This window comes from Vombatus ursinus, unplaced genomic scaffold, assembly GCF_900497805.2.
Source record: "Vombatus ursinus unplaced genomic scaffold, bare-nosed wombat genome assembly UNPS02005286.1, whole genome shotgun sequence".
NCBI classification, from domain to species: domain Eukaryota; kingdom Metazoa; phylum Chordata; class Mammalia; order Diprotodontia; family Vombatidae; genus Vombatus; species Vombatus ursinus.
In genome coordinates, this window is record NW_020945064.1 from 14,137,386 (window position 1) to 14,157,495 (window position 20,110).

Consider the following 20,110-nt stretch of genomic DNA (forward strand, 5'->3'; position numbering starts at 1 on the left):
ACAAGGTAGGAGGCAGGATGAAGGTACAGCAGACAGAAAAATCATCAGATAGGCAGGTGGAGAGAACCAAGAGAGGACAGTATCTTGATATTGGGGTTGAGCAATGAGAAGCAGATATAAATGTATACAACTTTTTCTAGAAAGTTGGTTAAGAAAGGGAAGAGGGAGGGGCAGCTAGGTGGCACAGTGGATAGCGCACCGGCCCTGAAGTCAGGAGGACCTGAGTTCAAATCCGGCCTCAGACCAAACACTTGACACTAGCTGTGTGACCCTGGGCAAGTCACTTAACCCCAATTGCCTAAAAATTAAAAAAAAAAATAGAAAAAAAAGAAAGGGAGGAGAGATAAGGAAAGAGGGTCAAGTGAGGCATTTTTAAGGATGGATGGAGACCTGATCATATTAATAGGTATCAGGGAATGAATGAATGATAGACATTTTAATTAAGTGCCTGTCATGAGTCAAGAACTGCTGGAAACCCAGGATACAAATACAAATGAAGCAGTTTCCTCGGACCCACCTCTCTTCAGAACTTCCCTATTTTTGGTGAGAATACCACCATTCTTCTAGTCACCCAGGTTCACAACCTTGGCTTTTACCTTGCCTCTCCCACTCTCCCTTGACTTTACCAAATTTTTTAATCCCTTCTCAAGTCCTATGACGACTCCTCCTTCTACTCTCTCAGCTGAGAACCTTGCCTCATATTTAAGTTAAAATAAAAAATAAAAAAAGACCATTTGCCAAGAGCTCCCTCCTCTTCCATCCTCATCTCATGTCGCTCAGATGCCTTCTGCCACTATTTATTTCCATTCCTTCACGATAGAGGTGGCCCTCAGCCTCACCAAGGCACCCCTCTGTGCACAAGTGATCCCTTCTATCCGGTCTTCTCCAGCAAGTTGTCCATTCTATCACTCCCATTCTCATGGATTTTCAGTCTATCCCTGTTGCCTGGCTTTCTTTTTGCTGCCTACAAATACACCCATGTCTCTCCCATCATCAGAAAACCTTTACTTGATCCATCTATCTCTGGTAGGTATCATCCTATATCTCTCCTCCAAAGCTTTCATGGCTAAACTCCTTGAGAAAAAACATCTCAATCAGGCTGCCTTAGCTGCCTTCCTTTTTCCTTTAAAAAAACAAAAAACATTTGGCTTCCATCTTGAGCACTGAACTGAAACTGCCCTCTCCAAAGTTACCAGTGATCTCTTAATTGCCCAATCCATTGGCCTTTACTCAGTCCTCATCCTTCTTGACTTCTCTGCAGCCTAACACTGTTGATCACCCTTTTCTTGATAATTTTTTCCCTAAGTTTTTGGGACATTGCTTTGCCTTGGTTCTCCTGCTACCTGTCTGACTGCTCCTTCTTTGTCCTTTGCTGGATCTTTATCAAAGATGTGCCCCAAAAATGTGGGAATACCCCAATGATAGCTTCCTTTTTACCCTCTTTATCCTCTATACGATTTTGTTTGGTGAACTCATCACCTCCTATAGATTCAATTATTCTCCCGGGGCTATTGCAGTAGCCATCTGGTTGGTCTTCCTTGTCCCCATTCCCGTATATCCTCCACTCATCTATAAAACTGATGTTTCTAAACCACAGATATGGTTGTGTCAAACACCAAACCCTTCCCCACCTCTTGCCCAGTGGCTTTATATTGCATCCAAGTACAAATAGAAAACCTTCCATTTGGCTTCTAAAACCCATCATATGTCATCTCCGTCCTACTTTTCACCTTCCTTTCACAGCTTAATCCAGTGACATTGGCCCCCTTTCTCTTCCTCCCACAAGAAGTGTGCTCTCTCTCTCTCTCTCTCTCTCTCTCTCTCTCTCTCTCTCCCTCTCCCTCTCCCTCTCCCTCTCCCTCTCCCTCTCTCTCTCCCTCTCCCCCTGCATTTTCACTGGCTCTTTGCCCACATCCTTAGAATGCTCATCTTCTCATTTCCATCTCCTGTCTACTTTCAGGCCTAGGTTAAGTTCTGCCTTCTGTAAGAAGTCTTTTCTGATCCTTCTTAATTCTAGTATGTTCCCTCTGAGATCATTTCCATTTATCCTATTTCTCAGGTGCAAGTTGTTTTACATGTTGTCTCCCCCATTTGACTGTGAACTTCTTGAAAGCAGGGACAATTTTTTTTTTCAGACCTTTCTTTGTATCCCCTGGGGCTTAACACCGTGCCTGGCATCTAGTAGATGCTTAATAAATGCTTGTTGACTTTACTTCTTTGCACAAAATGGGTGGCCAAATCTTCATATCTTGAGTATCTATCTCTACTCAGGACCACCACCCTGGTTCAGAGCTTCCGTCACCTCTCACCTGAACTATATCAAAAGCCTCCCAATTGGGCACCCATTCACATTCCTCAGCCCAATCCATCCTCCACACAACTGCTCATGATTTTCCTGAAGTTCGGGTTTGACAATGTCACTACTAGTAAATAAATTCCATTAGTTTTCTATTGCCTCTATAGTCAAATGTAAACTCTCACATTGAAAGCTTTTCACAAGCTGCCCCCAACCTTTCTGGCCTTATTATACATTACTCTTTTTCCCAAACTCTACGGAGTCCAGCCAAACTGGTTTTCTTGGTGTTCCCCATACACAACACTGGCCCTCTTTAATGTAAGTGCCCTCCCTCTGGACCTTTCTCCAGTTAATCTTGTATGTATCTTATTTGTATGTAGTTTTTTGAAAGTTGTGTCTTCCTTTAGATTGCAAACTCCTTGAGGGCAGGAACTGTTTCTCCCTTTCTTTTTATCCCTAGCACTTAGCATAGTGCCTGGCACATAGTAGGCACTTAATGAATGTTTGCTGACCAACTTTGACAACACTGTTCTCTTTCATTATGCCTTTGTGCTGGCTCTTTCCTATGCCTCGAATGCCCTTTCTCCTTATTTCTACCTCCTTGTGTCTGATTTCCTTCAAGTTCTCTCCTCTGAAACTTCTGCTGACCACCATATACATATGCTCAAGGGCAGCAATGGTTTTACTTTTTTTTTTTTAATCCCAAGCATATATAACAGTGTCTGTTGGACACCAAGTATTTGATAAATGCTTATTGATAATTGGGGAATCAACATGGGTAGGTGGGTGGGGGAAGTGGTGGCCATGTAGGGGAGTTTTGGTCTGAGAAGTCATAGGAATGGAGCTTAGACTCATAGAGCACTCTATTCTCATAGTATTGTTTTTATTACCTTTCTGTTTTTACGAAACAGTTACTTAGCACAGTGCCTAGCTGTGTAGGCACCATATAAACGCTGTTCTCTTCTGAAGGCATGCATGCAGAGGCAGAGCAGATAGCTACAGCAGGATGATGGGGTATGTGTGTGAGAAGCATGGTCTGGGGCAGGCTAGACAGCTCCACTTCTGCCTCGATTTCTAAAATTGATCAAGATTGATCACGTCTTGTCTCAAACTCTGGTCCAGAGGGTGCTGTACTTAGCTGGGGAGAGGGTCAGCTGTAAGGCACCCCAGGGTGTCTGGGGTGGAGGGAAGAGTACAAATAGAGGGTAAAGTCTGACTTGTTGAGAAGGGCTATATCATCTGAGGCTATAATAAACGACAGAGTAGGTAGGGGTTTTGAAATGTTAGTGTGGGGAGAAGAGGGCACTGAGGTTGAAAGGCCTCTCAGTGAAGTATAGGGCAAAGTTGTAAACAGAGGTGTGGGAGGCTGGTTAAAAGAGCTTTAAAAATGCTGTAGGGGAGAGTGAAACAATCAATTAGGGAGGAGTAAAAGGATCACCTTGCAGTAGTCAAAATGACAATTTCCAATAAGTTCTGTGAGCTCTGTTCAGCAGGACACGAATAAGAAGCAGGGGAGGCTGATGGGGTTTGGCAAGGCACGACCACTCACGGGACAAGTCGATAAAAGAGTTGACAGCAGAGCACATTGTGTTACATTGACCTGGTTAATATAATGTCGAGATTGGCAAGGGGGAAAATGATACAAGCAGAAGGGTTTCACGACTGCTCAAATAACACCTCCTGCAAGAGGCCTTTCCCAATCCCAGTCCTAGTGCTTCTCTCTGAGATGCGTATGTACGTACTTGTTGGCATGCCTCCTACATTAGACTATGAGCTCCTTAAGGGCCGGGACCCTAGCCAAGTCCTTAGCATAGTACCTGGCACATAGTAAGTGATAAGAGGGAAGGTGTTAGAATCTTTTCCAGAGTGTGTGAAAGAAAGAAACCCTGGTTGAAACAAGTGGCTTAGCAAGGCCAGCTGGGAGCAGAGGAATTCCTGTCTTGGAGTCAGGAAGACCTGAGTTCTAATCTGCCCTCTTGACACTTCACGAGCTGGGTGATCCCTTGGGCAAGTCATTTAACCTCTGTTTTAGCCTCAGTTTCCTCATCTGTAACAGGAGGATAATAATTGTGCATGCCTCGAAGGCTTGTTGTGAAAATCAGATATTTGTAAAGTGCTTTGCAAGCACTCTGTAAGTGCCAGTTAATTACTTTTAAACGTGGTTGCAGAGAAAGAGGAAGAAGTTGCTCAATTCCTTCATCCTGTGAACAAAAGTGAGGTGCCCTAGCAGCCGAAATCATCAGCCTGCCCCTCCCCCCCAACCCTGTTCCTCACTTTGCAGTTACTGTCATGGTCTCTCAATCTCCCTACCAGCCACAGGTCTGCTGGAACCCCTTCTTAGGACCCTTGTAAAATATGGTGATTCTTTAAAAAAATAAAAAGACCCAAACCTAAAATACTGATGGACACTTGCATCCAAACGTCCGGCTCTCTATTAGGATCTGATTCAGGCTGCCAAATTCAGACCCAGCCAGGGCTGTGGAAGATGTGCAGCTCTTGAAAAATAAAATGTTTTGGTGGAGTAGAAAATAGTACTGGACTTGGAAGTCAGAAAACCTGAGTTCTCATCCCAGGTCCCTTTCTCATGGGCCGCTTAACTGAGCTCAAGTCTAAGCCTCAGGTTTTCTTACCTGTAAATGGCAATAAGGATCCTTTGTAATCAATCAATAATCATTTCTCAAGCGCTTTCTATGTTGGAAGCACTGTGCTAAGCACTGGGGGATACAAAAACAGGTAAAAGATTGGCCCCGCCTTCAAGGAGCTTACCATCTTAACCATAAGCTATATGCAGGATAAATAGGAAATAATTAAAAGAAGGAAGGCACTAGAGTTAAGGTGGGATTTTACTTGGAACTTTAAAGGAAACCATGGAGGTCAGCAGTCCTGAGCAGAGAAGAGAGAACATTCCAGTCAAGGGGGAGGGCCAGAGGAAATTCCCAGAACGGAGAGATGGAATGTCCTGTTCATGGACCCAGGACAGTGTCACCCTATCAAAGAATATAAATGTCTGGTAATTAGGCATAAGAAGACTGGAAAGGTAGGAGTGGAGTAACTTCTTAAGGGATCTGAATAATTTACCAGTTGTGAGGTTTAGAGAGTAGGGAAAAGGTTCCCAGCCTTTTCTTGAAACATTTTGATAACTATTTCATTATAATAGGCTTCCTTTATAATCACATGTGTTTTATGCCTTTAAAAATATTATTGTGAGAAAGGGTCCATAGACTTCACCATTGGGCCTAAGGGGTCAGAAATAAAGGTTGACAGTAACCAAAAAAAAAAAAAAAAAAAAAGTTAAAGAATCACATACTTGACTTAACCCAGAAGAGCTCTGCAAATATTTTTGTGATTAATGGTTGACACAGTATTTTACTGGAAAATATAATAAAATTAGGACTGTGGGAGGAGCTCCAACTTAATTCTGCCACAATTTCCTGGGCTAACAATAATGGCTAGTATTGTTACAGCGCTTTAAAGTTTGCAAAGAGCTTTACGTGTATTATCTCACTTATGGGTTCTCATAAAAAGTATTGATTATTTTCAACTTATGGATTCGAATTCGATTCATTCATTCAACCAAAAAAAAAATCTTAATTAAGCTTCTACGGTACGCAGAGCACTGCATAATGAATGCACAGGCAAAAAAAAAAGTACTTGCTTTCCAATACCTGTAACCCAGCAGGCACAAAACAAACCTACCTCACTCTGGCTGACCCGGAGCCAGCCTGCACAAACTCCGCCCACAGCCTGGTTTTTGAATCCTCTCCTCCCGGGCTGAAGAGCCAAGCATCGCGAGACTTTTCCTTACTTCAGGGGCGGCCTCGCAGTGGCCCTCGGCTCACGCACAGGACGACGCACGCTGGGCGGGGCCAGGCCGCCGCCGCTCGCTCTGCCGGCTGTCTCCCAGCTTCTCCGGCCGTGCCGTGCGTCTCGCGAGACTTGGTAGTAAACAGTTTCTCCCCACCCCCTACCCCCCCATGGAGGACAGAGGTGTGTGCGCCGCCGCCGCCGCTGCTGCTGCCGCTGCCGTTGCCGCCGCCGTTCCGTTACCCCGGGGTCCGGGGGACGGGGTTTAAAAGGGGCAGCTCCGCCGCCGGCCAGAGGAGCAGGTACGTCCGGCCTCCGTGGCCTCGGACCCCGAAGCCTGCAGCCCCCCAGGCCTCCCGGCGGTGCCTCCTCGGGGGCTCCAGCGGCTGAGGCCCGCGTGGTCCCTGCTGGAGCGGCCCGGGCCCGTGCTCGGGCTCGGGGGGAGGCCGGGGAGGACCCCTTCCCCGCCGGGGTGGGCTGAGCCAGGGGAGAGCCGGGGTGCGGAGAGGTGCCCCGGCCGGGCGGGGCGAAGAGAGGCTCGGGGCATGGTCCGGGACCGGCCGCCGACGCGGTCCAGCCGGCTGACCCGGGCAAGTGCCGTGACCTGTGTGGCCTCAGCTTCCGCCTCTGCAAAGTGGGATCATAGCGGCGCCTGCCTCCCAGCATGCGGACCTTCAGGGGCTACGTGAATGTCGGCTGTCGCTGTCATTGTTATTGTTGGTATTGCAATATCTCATCAGCTACGAGCTGAGGCCCCCGCCCCCTCCGCGCCTGAATCTCCCCACCCGGAAAACGGGCTAATCCCGGCCGCGTGGGGGGAGGCCCAGACGAGCCAGTGAGAGCCTGAAAGCAGGAGTTCTTGTTGAACCTCTTTTTAGGCATCGGGAAGACCTGCGTCGGAATCCTGCCCCACACTCTCCCTCGATGGGCGAGTCAGGTAACGGCTCAGTGCCTCAGTTTCCTTACCTGTAAAATAAGGGAGATCATGGCACCTCCCTCCCAGGGCCATTGTTGGAGTGAGTTAAAAACGTAAGGAGCTTTTTTAGGTGCCTTTAACGAGGTAGAGCGGTTTGCAGACCTTGGAGCGACATAAATGCACGCTCTCGTGTCAGTGTCAGGGGCTCCCACCCTTGGCTCTCAGCTCTGTCCCCTGTGCCTCGGACACTCCCTCCCTCCTCTCTGTCCCGGCTTTCCTGCCTCCTTCAAGTCCCAGGCAGATTGGTAGAAGAAGCCTCTGTGATGTGCAGCCCCCGAGGTTCCGTCTTGTTAGTGCATAGTAGTGTTGGGGCTGTCTCCCCGTTAGACCGGGCTCCTGGAGGGCAGGGACTGCTGTTTGCCTTTCTTTGTGTCCCCAGCCTCGAGTCCAGTGGGGGCACTTGGGGGCTTTGGGTACCCTGCATTCCCAGACTGAGCCTGGGGGCATCGAGGGAGGGGGTCCTGAGTGAGAGCCCTGAAGATTGGGAATTAGCCTTCTCTGTTGTTAATTCACGGAGTTATCTCGGTAGGGTTCTTAGGGTCTTTAGAGGCTTTATCTCACAATTAATTCCTATTTTGGAGAAGTTTGAAAGGTCACATGGCCTGGAAGTGTCAGGACTGAATCTTTTTTTATACACCTATATGTACACACATTAATTTCTTGTGTGCAGAGCACTGTACTAAGTTCTGGGGAGAAAGTTTAAATAAGACACTGCACAAATAACTATAATTCATAATGCATGCATTAGGGAAGTTAAAGAAAAGTGCTCCTTAAGGCCCAAGAGGGAACACCCACTGGGCATCACTTAAGGAGGAAATAGCATTTAAGTTGAATTTTAAGGGATGAGTAGAAATTATCTTTATGTCCCTTGCAGCACCTGGTACAGAGTCTTGCACACAGTAGGGTCCTTTAATTAGTCTTTGATATTAATTGTCAAGTAGCCTCCTAGCCCCAGTCTACTTCTGGTACTCTGGTATTCAGGAGTCAGGTCATAAATGCTCTGGGTAAAAGGTTGTTATTTTGGAGATACATGATGGAGGCAATACTGTGTAACTTCTTGAGTCTGATTCTTAGCAATGGGTTGATGGGATTTTTGAAAATCAGTCAGTAAATATTAAGCCCCAACCAAATGCCAGGAACCTTACTAATCTCAGGGTACAAGAAGAGGCAGAACACTCTCCCTAACCTGAAGGAGTTAACAATCTAATTGGAGAGACAACATGCAACATATATTTAAAGCAAGCTATATGTGGGATAAATAATTAACAGAGGGAAGGCACTGGAATTAAGATGAGTTGGGGAAGGCTTCCATAGAAGGCAGGATTTTAGTTGGGACTTAAAGGAAACTGGGAAGGTCAGGAATGAGAGAGGAGAGAGAGAGTGTTTGAGGCCTGGGTGATAGCCAGAGAGAATATCCAGAGCAAAGAGATGGAGAGTCTTGCTTGTGGAACCACCAGGAGGCCAGTGTTGTTGGAGTGAAGAGTAGGCTAGGTCCTGAAGGGCCTTGAAAGCCAAGCAGAGAATTTTGTACTTGCTCCTGGAGTCAGTGGGGAGCCACTGGAGTTTATTGAATAGGGAGGACTCACCTCAGCGGCAGAATGGAGGATGCATTGAAGTGGGGAGAGACTTGAGGCAGGCAGACCCACCAGCAGCTTTTTCAGCCATCCAAGTGTGGGGTGATGAGGGTCTTTCCTAGAGAGCAGTGTCAGAGGAGAGGAGGGGGAGTATTTAAGAGATGTTGAAAAGGTGAAATGGATAGGTCGTGGCTACAGATTGGATTGGGGGAAAGAGGGGTTGGGATGAGAGTGAGGAGCTAAGATGACAATCTAGGTTGTGAGCCTGAGGGACTGGGAGGATGGTATTGCCCTCTCCAATAGTAGAGATGGTAGGAAAAGGGAAGGGTTTAGGGGGAAAGAAAATGAGATATGTTTTGTTTAAGATGTCTACTGGACATCCAGTAAAACAGACTTTAGGCTAATAAATGTGGAGTAACAAGAACAGTAGTAAACTCTGGCCCTTGACCTTAGGGGGAAAAAAAAAAGTGATAACTCTGTAGGTGTGTTACCTGTTAGCTGGTGGTATCAGATTTTAAGAGTTATTTCAGTTGTACTCTGTTCATTATTATTTAACTTAGTACCTGTCTTTTCTAAGTGAATAATATTTTTTTTAGTTCTTTGTTCTCAGTTTAAGATTCAGAATATCTTGGAATCTTAAAAATCTAGTTGTAAAACATGGGTCATTAGTACTCTGCCTACGTTTAGCACCCCTTAAGTTTAATAAAGGTAGCTGGAAGTCAGAGTGGGTAGAGTCTTAGAGTCAGAAAGACTCATCTTCCTGAGTTCAGATCTGGCCCCAGACACTTACAAGCTGTGTGACCCCAGGGTAAGTCACTTCACGCAGTTTGCCTCAGTGTCCTCATCTGTAAAAATGGCCCGGAAAAGGACATAGCAAACCACTGGAATATCTTTGCCAAGAAAACCCCAAATGGGGTCACAAAGAATTGGACACGACTGAAACTACTGAACGATAAGTTTGATAAACAGATTTATTTATCACATGCTTGCCAGGTTCAGGGTCTTCAGTACTGGGAGAAAGGTACAAACCTAGAATACATCCCTGCCCTCTTTAATGGGGAGATGAGACTGGTACACAAATAGCTGTAATGCAGAATAGTATATGAGTATGAAGAGGGTGGGTTTGAGAAGATTCTGTTCATTAGGGTTGGATCTGTATCTTGCTGCTTAATTTGTTAGACTTCCTGGAGTTGCCCCTGCTTTCTACAGTTTAAATAAATTATCATTTCTTTTTTTTTTTTTAAAGTTTCTACCTCTACATAGTCTAGAGAAGTTAAACATTTGCTTTTATTTTAAATGTCACTTCCAAACTACTTCAGTCTCAACGTTGACAGTAATTGCTTGCTTTGGCCCGAAGTTCCCATTAGTGACCCCATTCCCATTGATGGGTGTGGGTTAGACAACAAAGGTGGAGGGGGAATTGTTTATAGAAGGGCCCAGTGAAAATGCCTGTATCTTTACTGGGGATTATTTTATCCGGCTAAAAACAAGTTTGTTTGGGAGAGGCTGGAGGGTACTAGCTGGCTGTGCTGATCACTGAGCCTGAGAGGACGTCTTGGATTGGCAATGGGAAAGAGAGCCAATGCTGAAATTAGCTTTATGTGCTTGATAGGTTTGTCTGGGGCAGTGGTGTCAAACTCAAGTAGAAGCAGAACCCAGAGGACCATTTGACTTGACCTCAAATTAACATCTTGTTGTTCTGTCTTTTTATTTATTTTGTTAAATATTTCCCAGTTACATTTTAATCTAATTCAGGTGCGGAGTTGGACACCTCTGGTCAAGAGCATTCTTGAAAGGAGCTTTACTGTGTACAAAGAATTTGTCCTCAGTCCTTCATCCTGAAGTGTTAATAATAGTGAATGATAGTCCTTTCACTGTCTACTTCTTGTTTCAAGACAAAGAGCTAAAATAACTTGCCCAGGGTGTATATATGATGAGTGAGCTCAAACAGGTTTTCTGACTTCAGGTTTAGTTTTCTTTGCACTTTACCATCCTACCATACAAGGAAGTAGTAATAAAGGATGTTTCAAATAGGTATCATCTGTGTGATCCAGGCTGTTTCAGCATTCTGCTTTAGCCTTTGGAGTTTCCCTAAATCGTTCTTTAACCTGGTATTTAAATGTTCCATAGTCTGACTCCAGCTTGTCCTTCCAGTCTTATTTTACATTACTGTCCCTTCTATCTTCTTCTCCTCTCCCAACTCCTGCTCTTATGCTAGGAGACTTCAGCATGTCCATATGGATGCTTTCTCAGACTCTGTAACCTCTGAATTCCTTGGGGATAGTCACATCCAGGATTTCACCATTGACCACTAAGTAGTTCACTTCCCTTAATCAAAAATTCGCACAGTCCTTTTCTGACTATAACTTCTGACTCCATGCTTTACCTCTCCTAAACCTAGCTAGGTGGGATAGTAGATATAGTGCCAAACCTGGAGTCAGGAAGATTCATCTTCCTGAGTTCAAATTTGGCCTCAGACACTAGCTGTGGGACTCTGGGCAAGTCACTTCACCCTGTTTGCCTCAGTTTCCTCATCAGTAAAATGAGCTGGAGAAGGACATAGCAAATCAGTATCTTTTCCAAGAAAACCCTAATGAGGTCAGGAAGAGTCAGACATGACTGAAAATGACTGAACAGCAACAACAAATGATCTTTGATGTTCAGATTGGACACATGTATCATTTCCATATATTAGAATGTAAATAGTTTATCCTGGTTTTGTTTCTTATGATTGTTTACTCATCTTTGTATTTTTTGTTTGTTTCTCTTTACTCCTGCATTTACACGTAAGAGTTTCTATACAGCTCTGGTCTTTTCATTGGGAATACTTGGACGTTCTCTCTTTTCCATTTTTTCATCTTGAGGATTATTTTTTCCACCTTGGGAAAGTTATTCTTGGTTTTGAGCCTCTATCCTTTGCTTCTGGAATATTGTATTGTAAGTTCTTCAGTCCATTATAGTGGTGGCTGCTAAATCTTGTAGGAATCCTGACTGTGGCTCCTTGGTACTTGAATTCTTTAATTCTGGCTGCTTTCACTATTTTTTTCTTTGATCTGAAAGTTCTGGATTTTGGCTGTGATCTGCCTGGGAATTTTCATTTTGGGATTTCTTTCAGGAGGAGGTGACCAGAGGATTCTTTCCGTTTCTGCTTTGCCGTATGGTTTGAAGAGATCTGATTCTGAAAGATCTAAGAGATCAAGACATTTCTTGAAATATATTGTCTAGGCTAAGTGGCACTGTGAATAAAGCACTGTGCCTGGAGTCAGGAAATCTGAGTTCAAATAGGGCCCCAGTCATTTATTAGCTGTGTGACTCTGGGCAAGTCATTCCACCTCTGTTTGCCTCAGTTTCCTCATCTGTAACATAAGGATAATTATAACACCTACCTCCCAGGTTTGTTATGAGGATCAGATGACATTATAAAGTGCTTAGCACAATGTCTGGCACGTAGTAAGTGCTAGATATTAGGTGTTTGTTTGTTTGTTTTTGTTTTGGTTATTGCTGTCAGGTAGTTCAACAACTCTCAGATTGTCTCTCCTTAATCTGTTTTTTTCTGGTCAGTTACATTTTCATCTATTTTTTTTTTTTAGCCTTTTGAGTTTGTTTTATTATTTCTTGTTTTCTCATAGAATTATTAGCTTCTATTTGGCCCATTACATTTTCTAGGAGTTTATTGCTTAGGCGAGGTTTCGTACCTCTGGTGCCAAGCTGTTAATTCCCTTTCCAAATTCTTTTTTTATACGTTTTTCCTCTGGTACTCTCATTTAATTTATGGAAACATTTTAGAAATTTTTAAAAAGACTTTCTTCATCTCTTCCAGGAATTCTATTGTAACTTGTACCCAAGCTGTATTTTCCTTTGAGGCTTTGCTTGTGGATGTTTTGGAATTGTTCCCTTCTTCTGGATTTGTGTCTGGAGTGTACCTGATAACCTCATGGCTGTATGGTGGAACTCTTTCTTAAAGTATTAAGCATTATGTTATTCCAGGATCTCAGGGACAGCTCAGGCAGAGGACCTGTATGTTTCAGTGCTGTCAGAGTGGTGGAATCCAGGACAGTCTGATCACTGCTCCCCTGCTCTGAGCTCTGCAAGTTTGGGTTTTGGTCTGAGCAGCACATTTATGGACTTGCCCATTTGAAGTTTTCAGTAGACTGCTCCTGGATCCAGTCACTATCAAGTCACCTGGAAAGCTCTAGGAATTATATGTGACTGGCCTTGTGGGTTTCCCTTTGGTTTGGGATTCCTACCCTGCTTATTCCTCCACAGCCTTCAGGCTGGTTTGGAAGCTGGAAGTGAGACCACCCTGATCTGGTCTGATCTTAGTCACACAGCTGCTGCTGGCTTCTTGAGCTTGCTCCTTGCTTATAAGTTCATATTATCCAACTTGGATTGTACTTTTCCTTTGCTGTGTAGAGAAGATTCTTTTATTTCCCCCAGTTGGTTTCCTGTCTCACCCTCCACAGAAACTCTTCCAGATCTCTCTTTAAGACTCCCACATCTTCCCCTTCCTCCCTCTTAGCCGAGGACCATTAATTTTGTGGATCCCCTGTGACCTCGATTGTTGCAGTTAGCTCTCTAATTGGCAACTTTGCCCTGTGTCCCTGCTCTAGTCCAACCTACATAATTCTGAAAAAACGATTTTCCATCATTGAGAATCATAGTATCCTGACATTGCCCGTTCAGTGAGCTTCACTGTCTCCCTGTCGCCTATAGGATCAACTACAAGATTGTTTTAGCTTTTAAAGTTCTTCATGCCTTAGCCCAAATTGATCTTTCCAGCCTCATTCTACAGAATTCCCCCTCCTGCACTCACACTGTGACCTCCTCTCTGCCCTGGCTGTTTACCCCCATGCCTGGAGTGCACTCTGTTCTTACCTTGGCCTCACGGATTCCTCTCTTTCTTCAGGACAGCTCAAACACCCTCCTGAATGTAGAATTCCCTTCCTCACAAGCTTCTTTGTAGTTGATTACTTTGTATTTATTTGTGCTATGTTTATTCTGTCTGTACTTGCATATGTACTTGTTACCTCAATCCCTCTTAGAGTGGAAGCATCTTGAGAGTTGGTATTGCTTCATTCTTTCTATTGTGTGAGGATCAGATGATCTCCTTAATCTTAGCCTAACTATTAAGTGAGATGCCATACTTTTAAGTATGTAATTTTTAGATGTGAATCTAATTTCCACAGTTTTGTTTAAAAAAAATACCAAACACCAAAAAAAAAAAAAAACCAGAACCAAAACAAAACCCCCAAACTGTCAGGCCTCTGCCTCTGAGTCTAAAGAAATAACTCAGTAAAATCTTCCTAATCCACCACGAAGTAGGACATCTCATTGATTAGCATTTTGAAGGCTGTATTACCTACTTTGCTGAATTATATTCTTGAATAATTTTTTTAGAGGGAGAATTTCAAAGCACATTAATACTAAAGTATGCCCAGAAGTGCACGTATTCTTCTGTTGTGTCAACTATAAATCCTTTTTTCATTTCTCTTGCAGATCCTGTTGAAGGTAAGACAAATGTTTGTTTCTGAGTGAGTGGATGAATGAAAAACGAATTTATTAAGCCTGATGGGACAAGTACTATGCTATTTAATTTGTGATACAGTAATAATACATGATGACCCACATAGTTGTACTAATGACATTTCTTTTGTGAGGATAGCAAGTACATAGGGAAATGAAATTTTTGATGAAGGGCTTAGATCTAATAATGTTCTGATCAGTTTTGGTGAACAAGAGATTTCCTATTCACTAACTCCCATTAGAAAGAACAGCTAAAAGTCTGTGGGTTTTGAGGGAGTTTTGCTTTGTTTTCCTGGTTACAGGCAGTTTAGACACATATGGGACATAACCCCAAAGGGAGTATAGTTTCTGATAAAAGGTTCATTACAAACTTTATAGTACACTGATAATTTAAATTTGACATTTTGAAGCTATGTGCTATTTGTGGTCAGCATTTTCCTGTTAAATATTTGATTTTTAAAGTGATGTAATTTTATGTGATTAGTGATTTTCCCCTATAAAATATACCTCTAATTTTATATTAGTCAACAAAAAGACAAGATTTGATTTCTAGAAATTTGCTTTTCATTCTAATTTTGTAGAGACCAATCTATTCTTTAAAGTATTAGTTGTATACAGCAATATTGATAGCAGCTCTTTTTCCTAGGCTAGAGCTTAGAACTGGAAACTTAGGGGGTATCTATCAATCAGGGGATGACGGAATAAATTATAGTATGGTATATGAATGTAATGTGATATTATTACATCATAAGAGATGGTAAAAGGAATGGATTCAGAAAAACTTGGGAAGTCTTGTGGAAACTGATGCAGAGTGAAATGAGCAGAACCAAGAGAACAGTTTATACAATAACAACATTATAAAGTAAAACAACCAAAAGACTTCAGAACTCTGATTAATTTAGTGATTGACCATGATTCCAGAGGACTGTTGTTTAAATATGCTCTCCACCTTGTGACAGAGGGCTGAGGGCTGAGGGACTTAAAATGTGGAACAAGACATACATTTTCAGACATAATAATGTAAAAATTTCTTTTGCTTGGTTATGCATATTTGTTATGAGGACTTTATTTTTTTTTTTCAGTCTTGCAAGGGTAATAGGAGAAGGTAGATAGGATGGCCAGAAAAGAAGGTCATTGAAGCTTTTTTTCTTTCTTTTTTTGAAGAAATGCACAGAAGAGAATAGAAGGAAGGCTGGAAAGAAATCATAGACAAGCAGAAAAGCTTTGAGGGTTATAGGTAGAATTTAATATTCATTTAACTAGAAAATCACACTATATGAGGTCTGCAGCATACAGTCCTTTTTTTTTTCTACTGTGTGTACGGACAGGAGCATTTTGTTTGGTGTAATGTTAAGCTTGGAATACAAAAATAGAAAGGAAAAAAAAAACCAGAGATATTGAAAACAAAACTTAAAAACACGAGGCAAACCCAGATTTTGAAGGTAATCCCTGATTTTTCACTACAGCATATTATTGAAAAGCACAAGGAAGATAACTTTGATCATTTGTTAAATGTTAAATATTATGTTAATGAGTATTGTCATGTTAAATATTTCATGAATCTGAGATTTCATTTGTATAGATTTATAGTCCTCCCATCTAAACAGATTGGGAGCCTTTCTATACCTCAGTAAATGGTCTAATCAGAGGTGTCCATCTCTTAAAACTCCTCATCAGTGAACTGGATTAAAATACAATTGGGAATAGTTCAAAAAAATGAAAATACAATACAACATAATGTTAATTTGTGTTTTTCTCAGTTACTATATGGCCTGTAGGGATCTGTTTCTATGTGAGTTTGATACCACTGGACTTTTAATAACAATAATAAAAATAATAGTTACCATTTCTCTAGCTCTGTAACATTTTTCAGAACACTTTAAATATATGATCTCATTTGATCTTCGCAACAACCTTGTGAAGTAGTGTTCTCATTTTACAAATGAGGAAACTTAAGGCTAAATGAGGCAGAAATGACTTGCCCTATATTACCCAGTCAGTAAGTCTCTGAGGCAAGATTGAACTTAGATCTTCCTGACTCCCAAGTCTAGCTCTTGATCCACTGTTATCTAGCTGCTGTTAATAAGTTGTTGTTAGGGGTTCTTAACATTTTTTTTGTGTGTGTCATGGACTCCTTTTGCAAATGGGTAAAACCTATGGACCCCATCTCAGAATAATGTTTTAAAATGCATAATGTAAAATACATAGGATTATGAAGGAAGCTGATTATATTGAAATTTAATTATCAAAGTTTTTTTTTTTTAAAGTTCACAGACTCCAGGTTAAGAACCCCTGATCCATTGTGTCTGAAAACATTAACAAACTGGTGGCCATCATCTTAGTCATCCAGTCAAGCTTTTTGAACCTAGCTAGGCTCTTCCTTGATCTGTTCTTAGGTCCATCCTTGAAGTGTTTCCAGTTTGGCAGGTCTGTTTGAGCTTGTGCTTTTCTAGACCTCAGCATCATCTCTGTGTCAGAGGAGACCTCCAAGTGTCTCTGTACATCACTGTCTCCCGTATGTGGATAGCCACTGTAGAGCTTGTACTTTTTTCTCTTTTAAAAAAAAAAATCAATAGATAGCACTTCACATTTGATAAGGTGAAAGCTGACAGGGTTAACTTGAAGAATGAGGTAAAGTGATCAGCTAGTGAAACAGATGAATTGAGGAATTAGCATATCAAGGTGGTGAAAAGTGAAATATTTGTGTTTTGGGACCACATGTATTGGTGAAATTCAAGACAGAGTAGGTATGCCTTTATATTTTGTCATTTTTAATACACTTTATTATCCTGTGGCAAAATAAATAGTGAGTCAGTACCAACTGTTTATTGTTCCCTTACCTTTTGGGCACAAAAAGGACTATACCAGGGATCTAGTTTGTAGAATTTATTTTTTTACCACCTTGTAGAGTTATTTATTTCTAGTGCTTAGCACATTGCTTGGTGCATAGTAGGCATTTAATAAATGTTTATTGATTGATTTCTAATTGTTTCTTAACTTCCATTTGACTCAGACAAGTAGACTGACCTACATTGGATGACTTTTTTGAAATGAGAACTTTCTTAGATCTCGACTTCCCCCATTGCACAATTTTTTTCCCTCAAAGGGTATCCAATTCTTGTCTCTCCATGTTCTTATTTTGGCCTTGGGTAACCACAAAAACATAAGTTCCTATTCTCATCTCCCAATAATTATGGGCACTGACATCATTTGATACCCCAGCACAAGCAACAGGCACTTCAAAGGATTGGTTCCTCAGACACAAACAAGACTTTAGTGAACCTCCCTAGGATATTATCAGGTTCAGCCAATCGGAGCAAAACAGGAAAACACTTCCTGGTGCTTAATGTTTCCAAAAGGAACCACAGGTTCTTTATATTTTTAGTTAATCTCTTCCCATTTAGGAATCAGAAACCCACAGAAGTGCTTTTCTGTTACTTTAGAGACAGTCTCAGGACAGGCAAGCAAGGGGTTTAGCAGATTTGGTATCATGTGAGTTAGAATAGTGCTGTCTCAAGTGCCTTTCCTGCCTATACATATAAGGTCCCCCCCCCCCCCGTCCAATTTGGGGAGCACTGGTTATTTAAGAGTGTTCTTTCTTTATTTGAATACTTCATCCTTTATTTCCCTTCTAATGTCCTTTTCTTAGTCCTCGTCCTTCTGGACCTCTCTGCAGCCTTTGACACTATTTACATCAGAGGTGTCAAACACTGGGCAGATTGACAGGCCACCAGGCTCCTGTTGCTGCCCAACCCAGTTTAAAATATAATTGGGAAATATTTGACAAAATAAATACAATAGAACATAGATAACATTAATGTGTGGTTTTCTTAAGTCAGTATGCCTTGCAAGGATCCTTATGTACAGTTTAGTGGCTCTGTTTCTGTTTGAATTTAACATCACTGGTACAGATTGGCCTCTTTTCCTTGATATTCTCTTCTTGCTCTGATTCTGTGACGCTAATCAGTCTATGCTGGTTCTCCTTCTACCTGTCTGACCTCTCTTCAGTCTCCTTGGCTGACACACAGGGTTCTCTTCTCTTCAGCTACCGTACTGTTTCACTTGGTGATCTCATCAGCTCTCATGGATTCAATTCTCATCTCTGTGTTGAAGACTCTCAAAGCTATTCAAACATCCCTAAGCTCTCTCCTGACCTCTGCTTTCACATCTCCAATTGCCTATTGGGCATCTTGAATTGAAAGTCCCTCAGATATCTTAACCACATCATGTCTAAAACTGAACTCGTTATCTTCCCCTCCCCCCCAACTTCCCCGTTACTGTCCCAGGGTACCATCATCCTCCCACTCACCCAGGCTTTGAACTTGGGTGTCATCCTTGACTCCTCACTCACCCAGTTTGTTGGCCCAGTCCTGTCAGTTTTAAACTCCCTTCTCTTCTAACACGTGGTTCAGGCCCTCATCTGCTCACTTCTGATTGGTCTCCCAGATTCAAGTCTCTTCCCACCCCAGTCTATTCACTCAGCTGTCAAGTTGATCATCCTCAAGCACAGGTCTGAACTTGTCATCCTCCATACTGGATAAACACCAGTGACTCCCTATTACCTCCATGGTCAAATAGAAAATCCTCTTTTGACATTTTACAGACCTTCATAACCTAGTCCTTTCCTCGTTTTCCGGGCTCCTTGCCTATTATTACTCCCCTCCATGTACTCTGTGATCCAGGGACACTGGTCTGCTTGCTGTTCCTTGTACAAGACACGCCATCTCCCAGTTCTGGCTGTTTTCACTGGCTGTCCTTCCTGCTTGGAATGCTCTGCTTCCTCTTCTTCATCTCCTGGCTTCCTTCAGGTCCCAGCTCAAATCCTGCCTTCTGGAAGAAGCCTTTCCCTGTCTCCCTTCATGCCCCGGTGTCTTCCCTCTGTTGAATGTTGTCGTTTTATCTCATAGATAACTTGTTTGTACCTAGTTGTTTGTATCTTGTCCCTCATTAGACTGTGAGCTCTTTGAGAGTAAGGTCTGTCCTTTTGCCTGCCTTTGTATCCCCAGTGCTTAGTACAGTGTAGTTGCTCGCTAATGTGCACTTGACTGACTGATTTGAATGTTTTTTCCTTCCCTTTGGAGTTGTAGACTTTAAGTCACACTCTCATCTGTGTTACAAGAGATCATCAGCCAGCACTCTTGTGTGGGTTATTACGATGGTCTTCGTATTTTTGACTTGTCCTAAATTCATTCTAAATTCCTTCTTTTAAAATTTCATTTTTCCTTCGAATCATTTTTTGAATTTCTTACTGTTGTCCCTGATCTTTGATTCTCCCTTCAGATAATATTGGTTCATTTTCTTCATGTTGTAGTATTTGTTCAAGTTTTGGTTTCTTTTTGAGGCTTTATGTGTTTTGCTTTCTGTCTTTAAGACCCTTTCTGTTGCTTTACACACTCATGAGCTTGTTTTTCATTTTAGCTTTTTCTTTTCATCGTTTAGGCTTTCAGGTTTTCTCTTTTATTCTTTCACTTGCCTTTGGCCATCCTTGCTTCCTTGGCCTTCTTTTCCACTGCTGCACAGACCATTGAGGCTAGATTCCTGAGAGATCTTAGAGGTCACGGGGCTGCCTTGAATAATTTCTTGAGGGAAGGGGGAGAAGACTAGCCCGAGAGGTGTCTGTTCCTTTTTCCATTAGGTCTGATGCTTTGTCTGACTCTGAACTGTGCATGTAACTTTTGGCTCTGCTTGGAGGGCAGGGTTTTTTCCCTTCCCCGAGGTTTCTGTCTCTCCTTCATATGCCTGGGCAATATAATTAGCTGCTATTACTTTTAGGTTTAGGAGAGTTTGGGTAGAGGGAGGGATCCCTGCCCCTGGAATCTGAGCTACATGGAGTTGGTTTGGAATAGAGATGGTAAGTAAGAGCTATTGCCTTGTTCTCAAGGGATTTTTAGTGTGTGTGTGTGTGTGTGTGTGTGTGTGTGTGTGTGTGTGTGTGTG

At 42.5% G+C, this 20,110-nt stretch overlaps 1 protein-coding gene across 2 annotated transcripts in view; it reads left to right on the forward strand.

The window, feature by feature from the left end:
* Window positions 1–6,300: 6,300 nt before the first annotated feature.
* The window catches only part of MBTPS1 (membrane bound transcription factor peptidase, site 1), a 71,484-nt gene continuing 57,674 nt past the window's right edge, over window positions 6,301–20,110 (forward strand). The window contains exon 1 of one of the 2 annotated variants that reach the window (XM_027846873.1): window positions 6,301–6,402. The gene's annotated coding sequence lies outside the window, so the exon portion shown is untranslated. Of the gene's footprint in view, window positions 6,403–6,967; window positions 7,038–20,110 lie in introns of those variants that run through there. The other variant, XM_027846875.1, reaches the window with a different exon arrangement.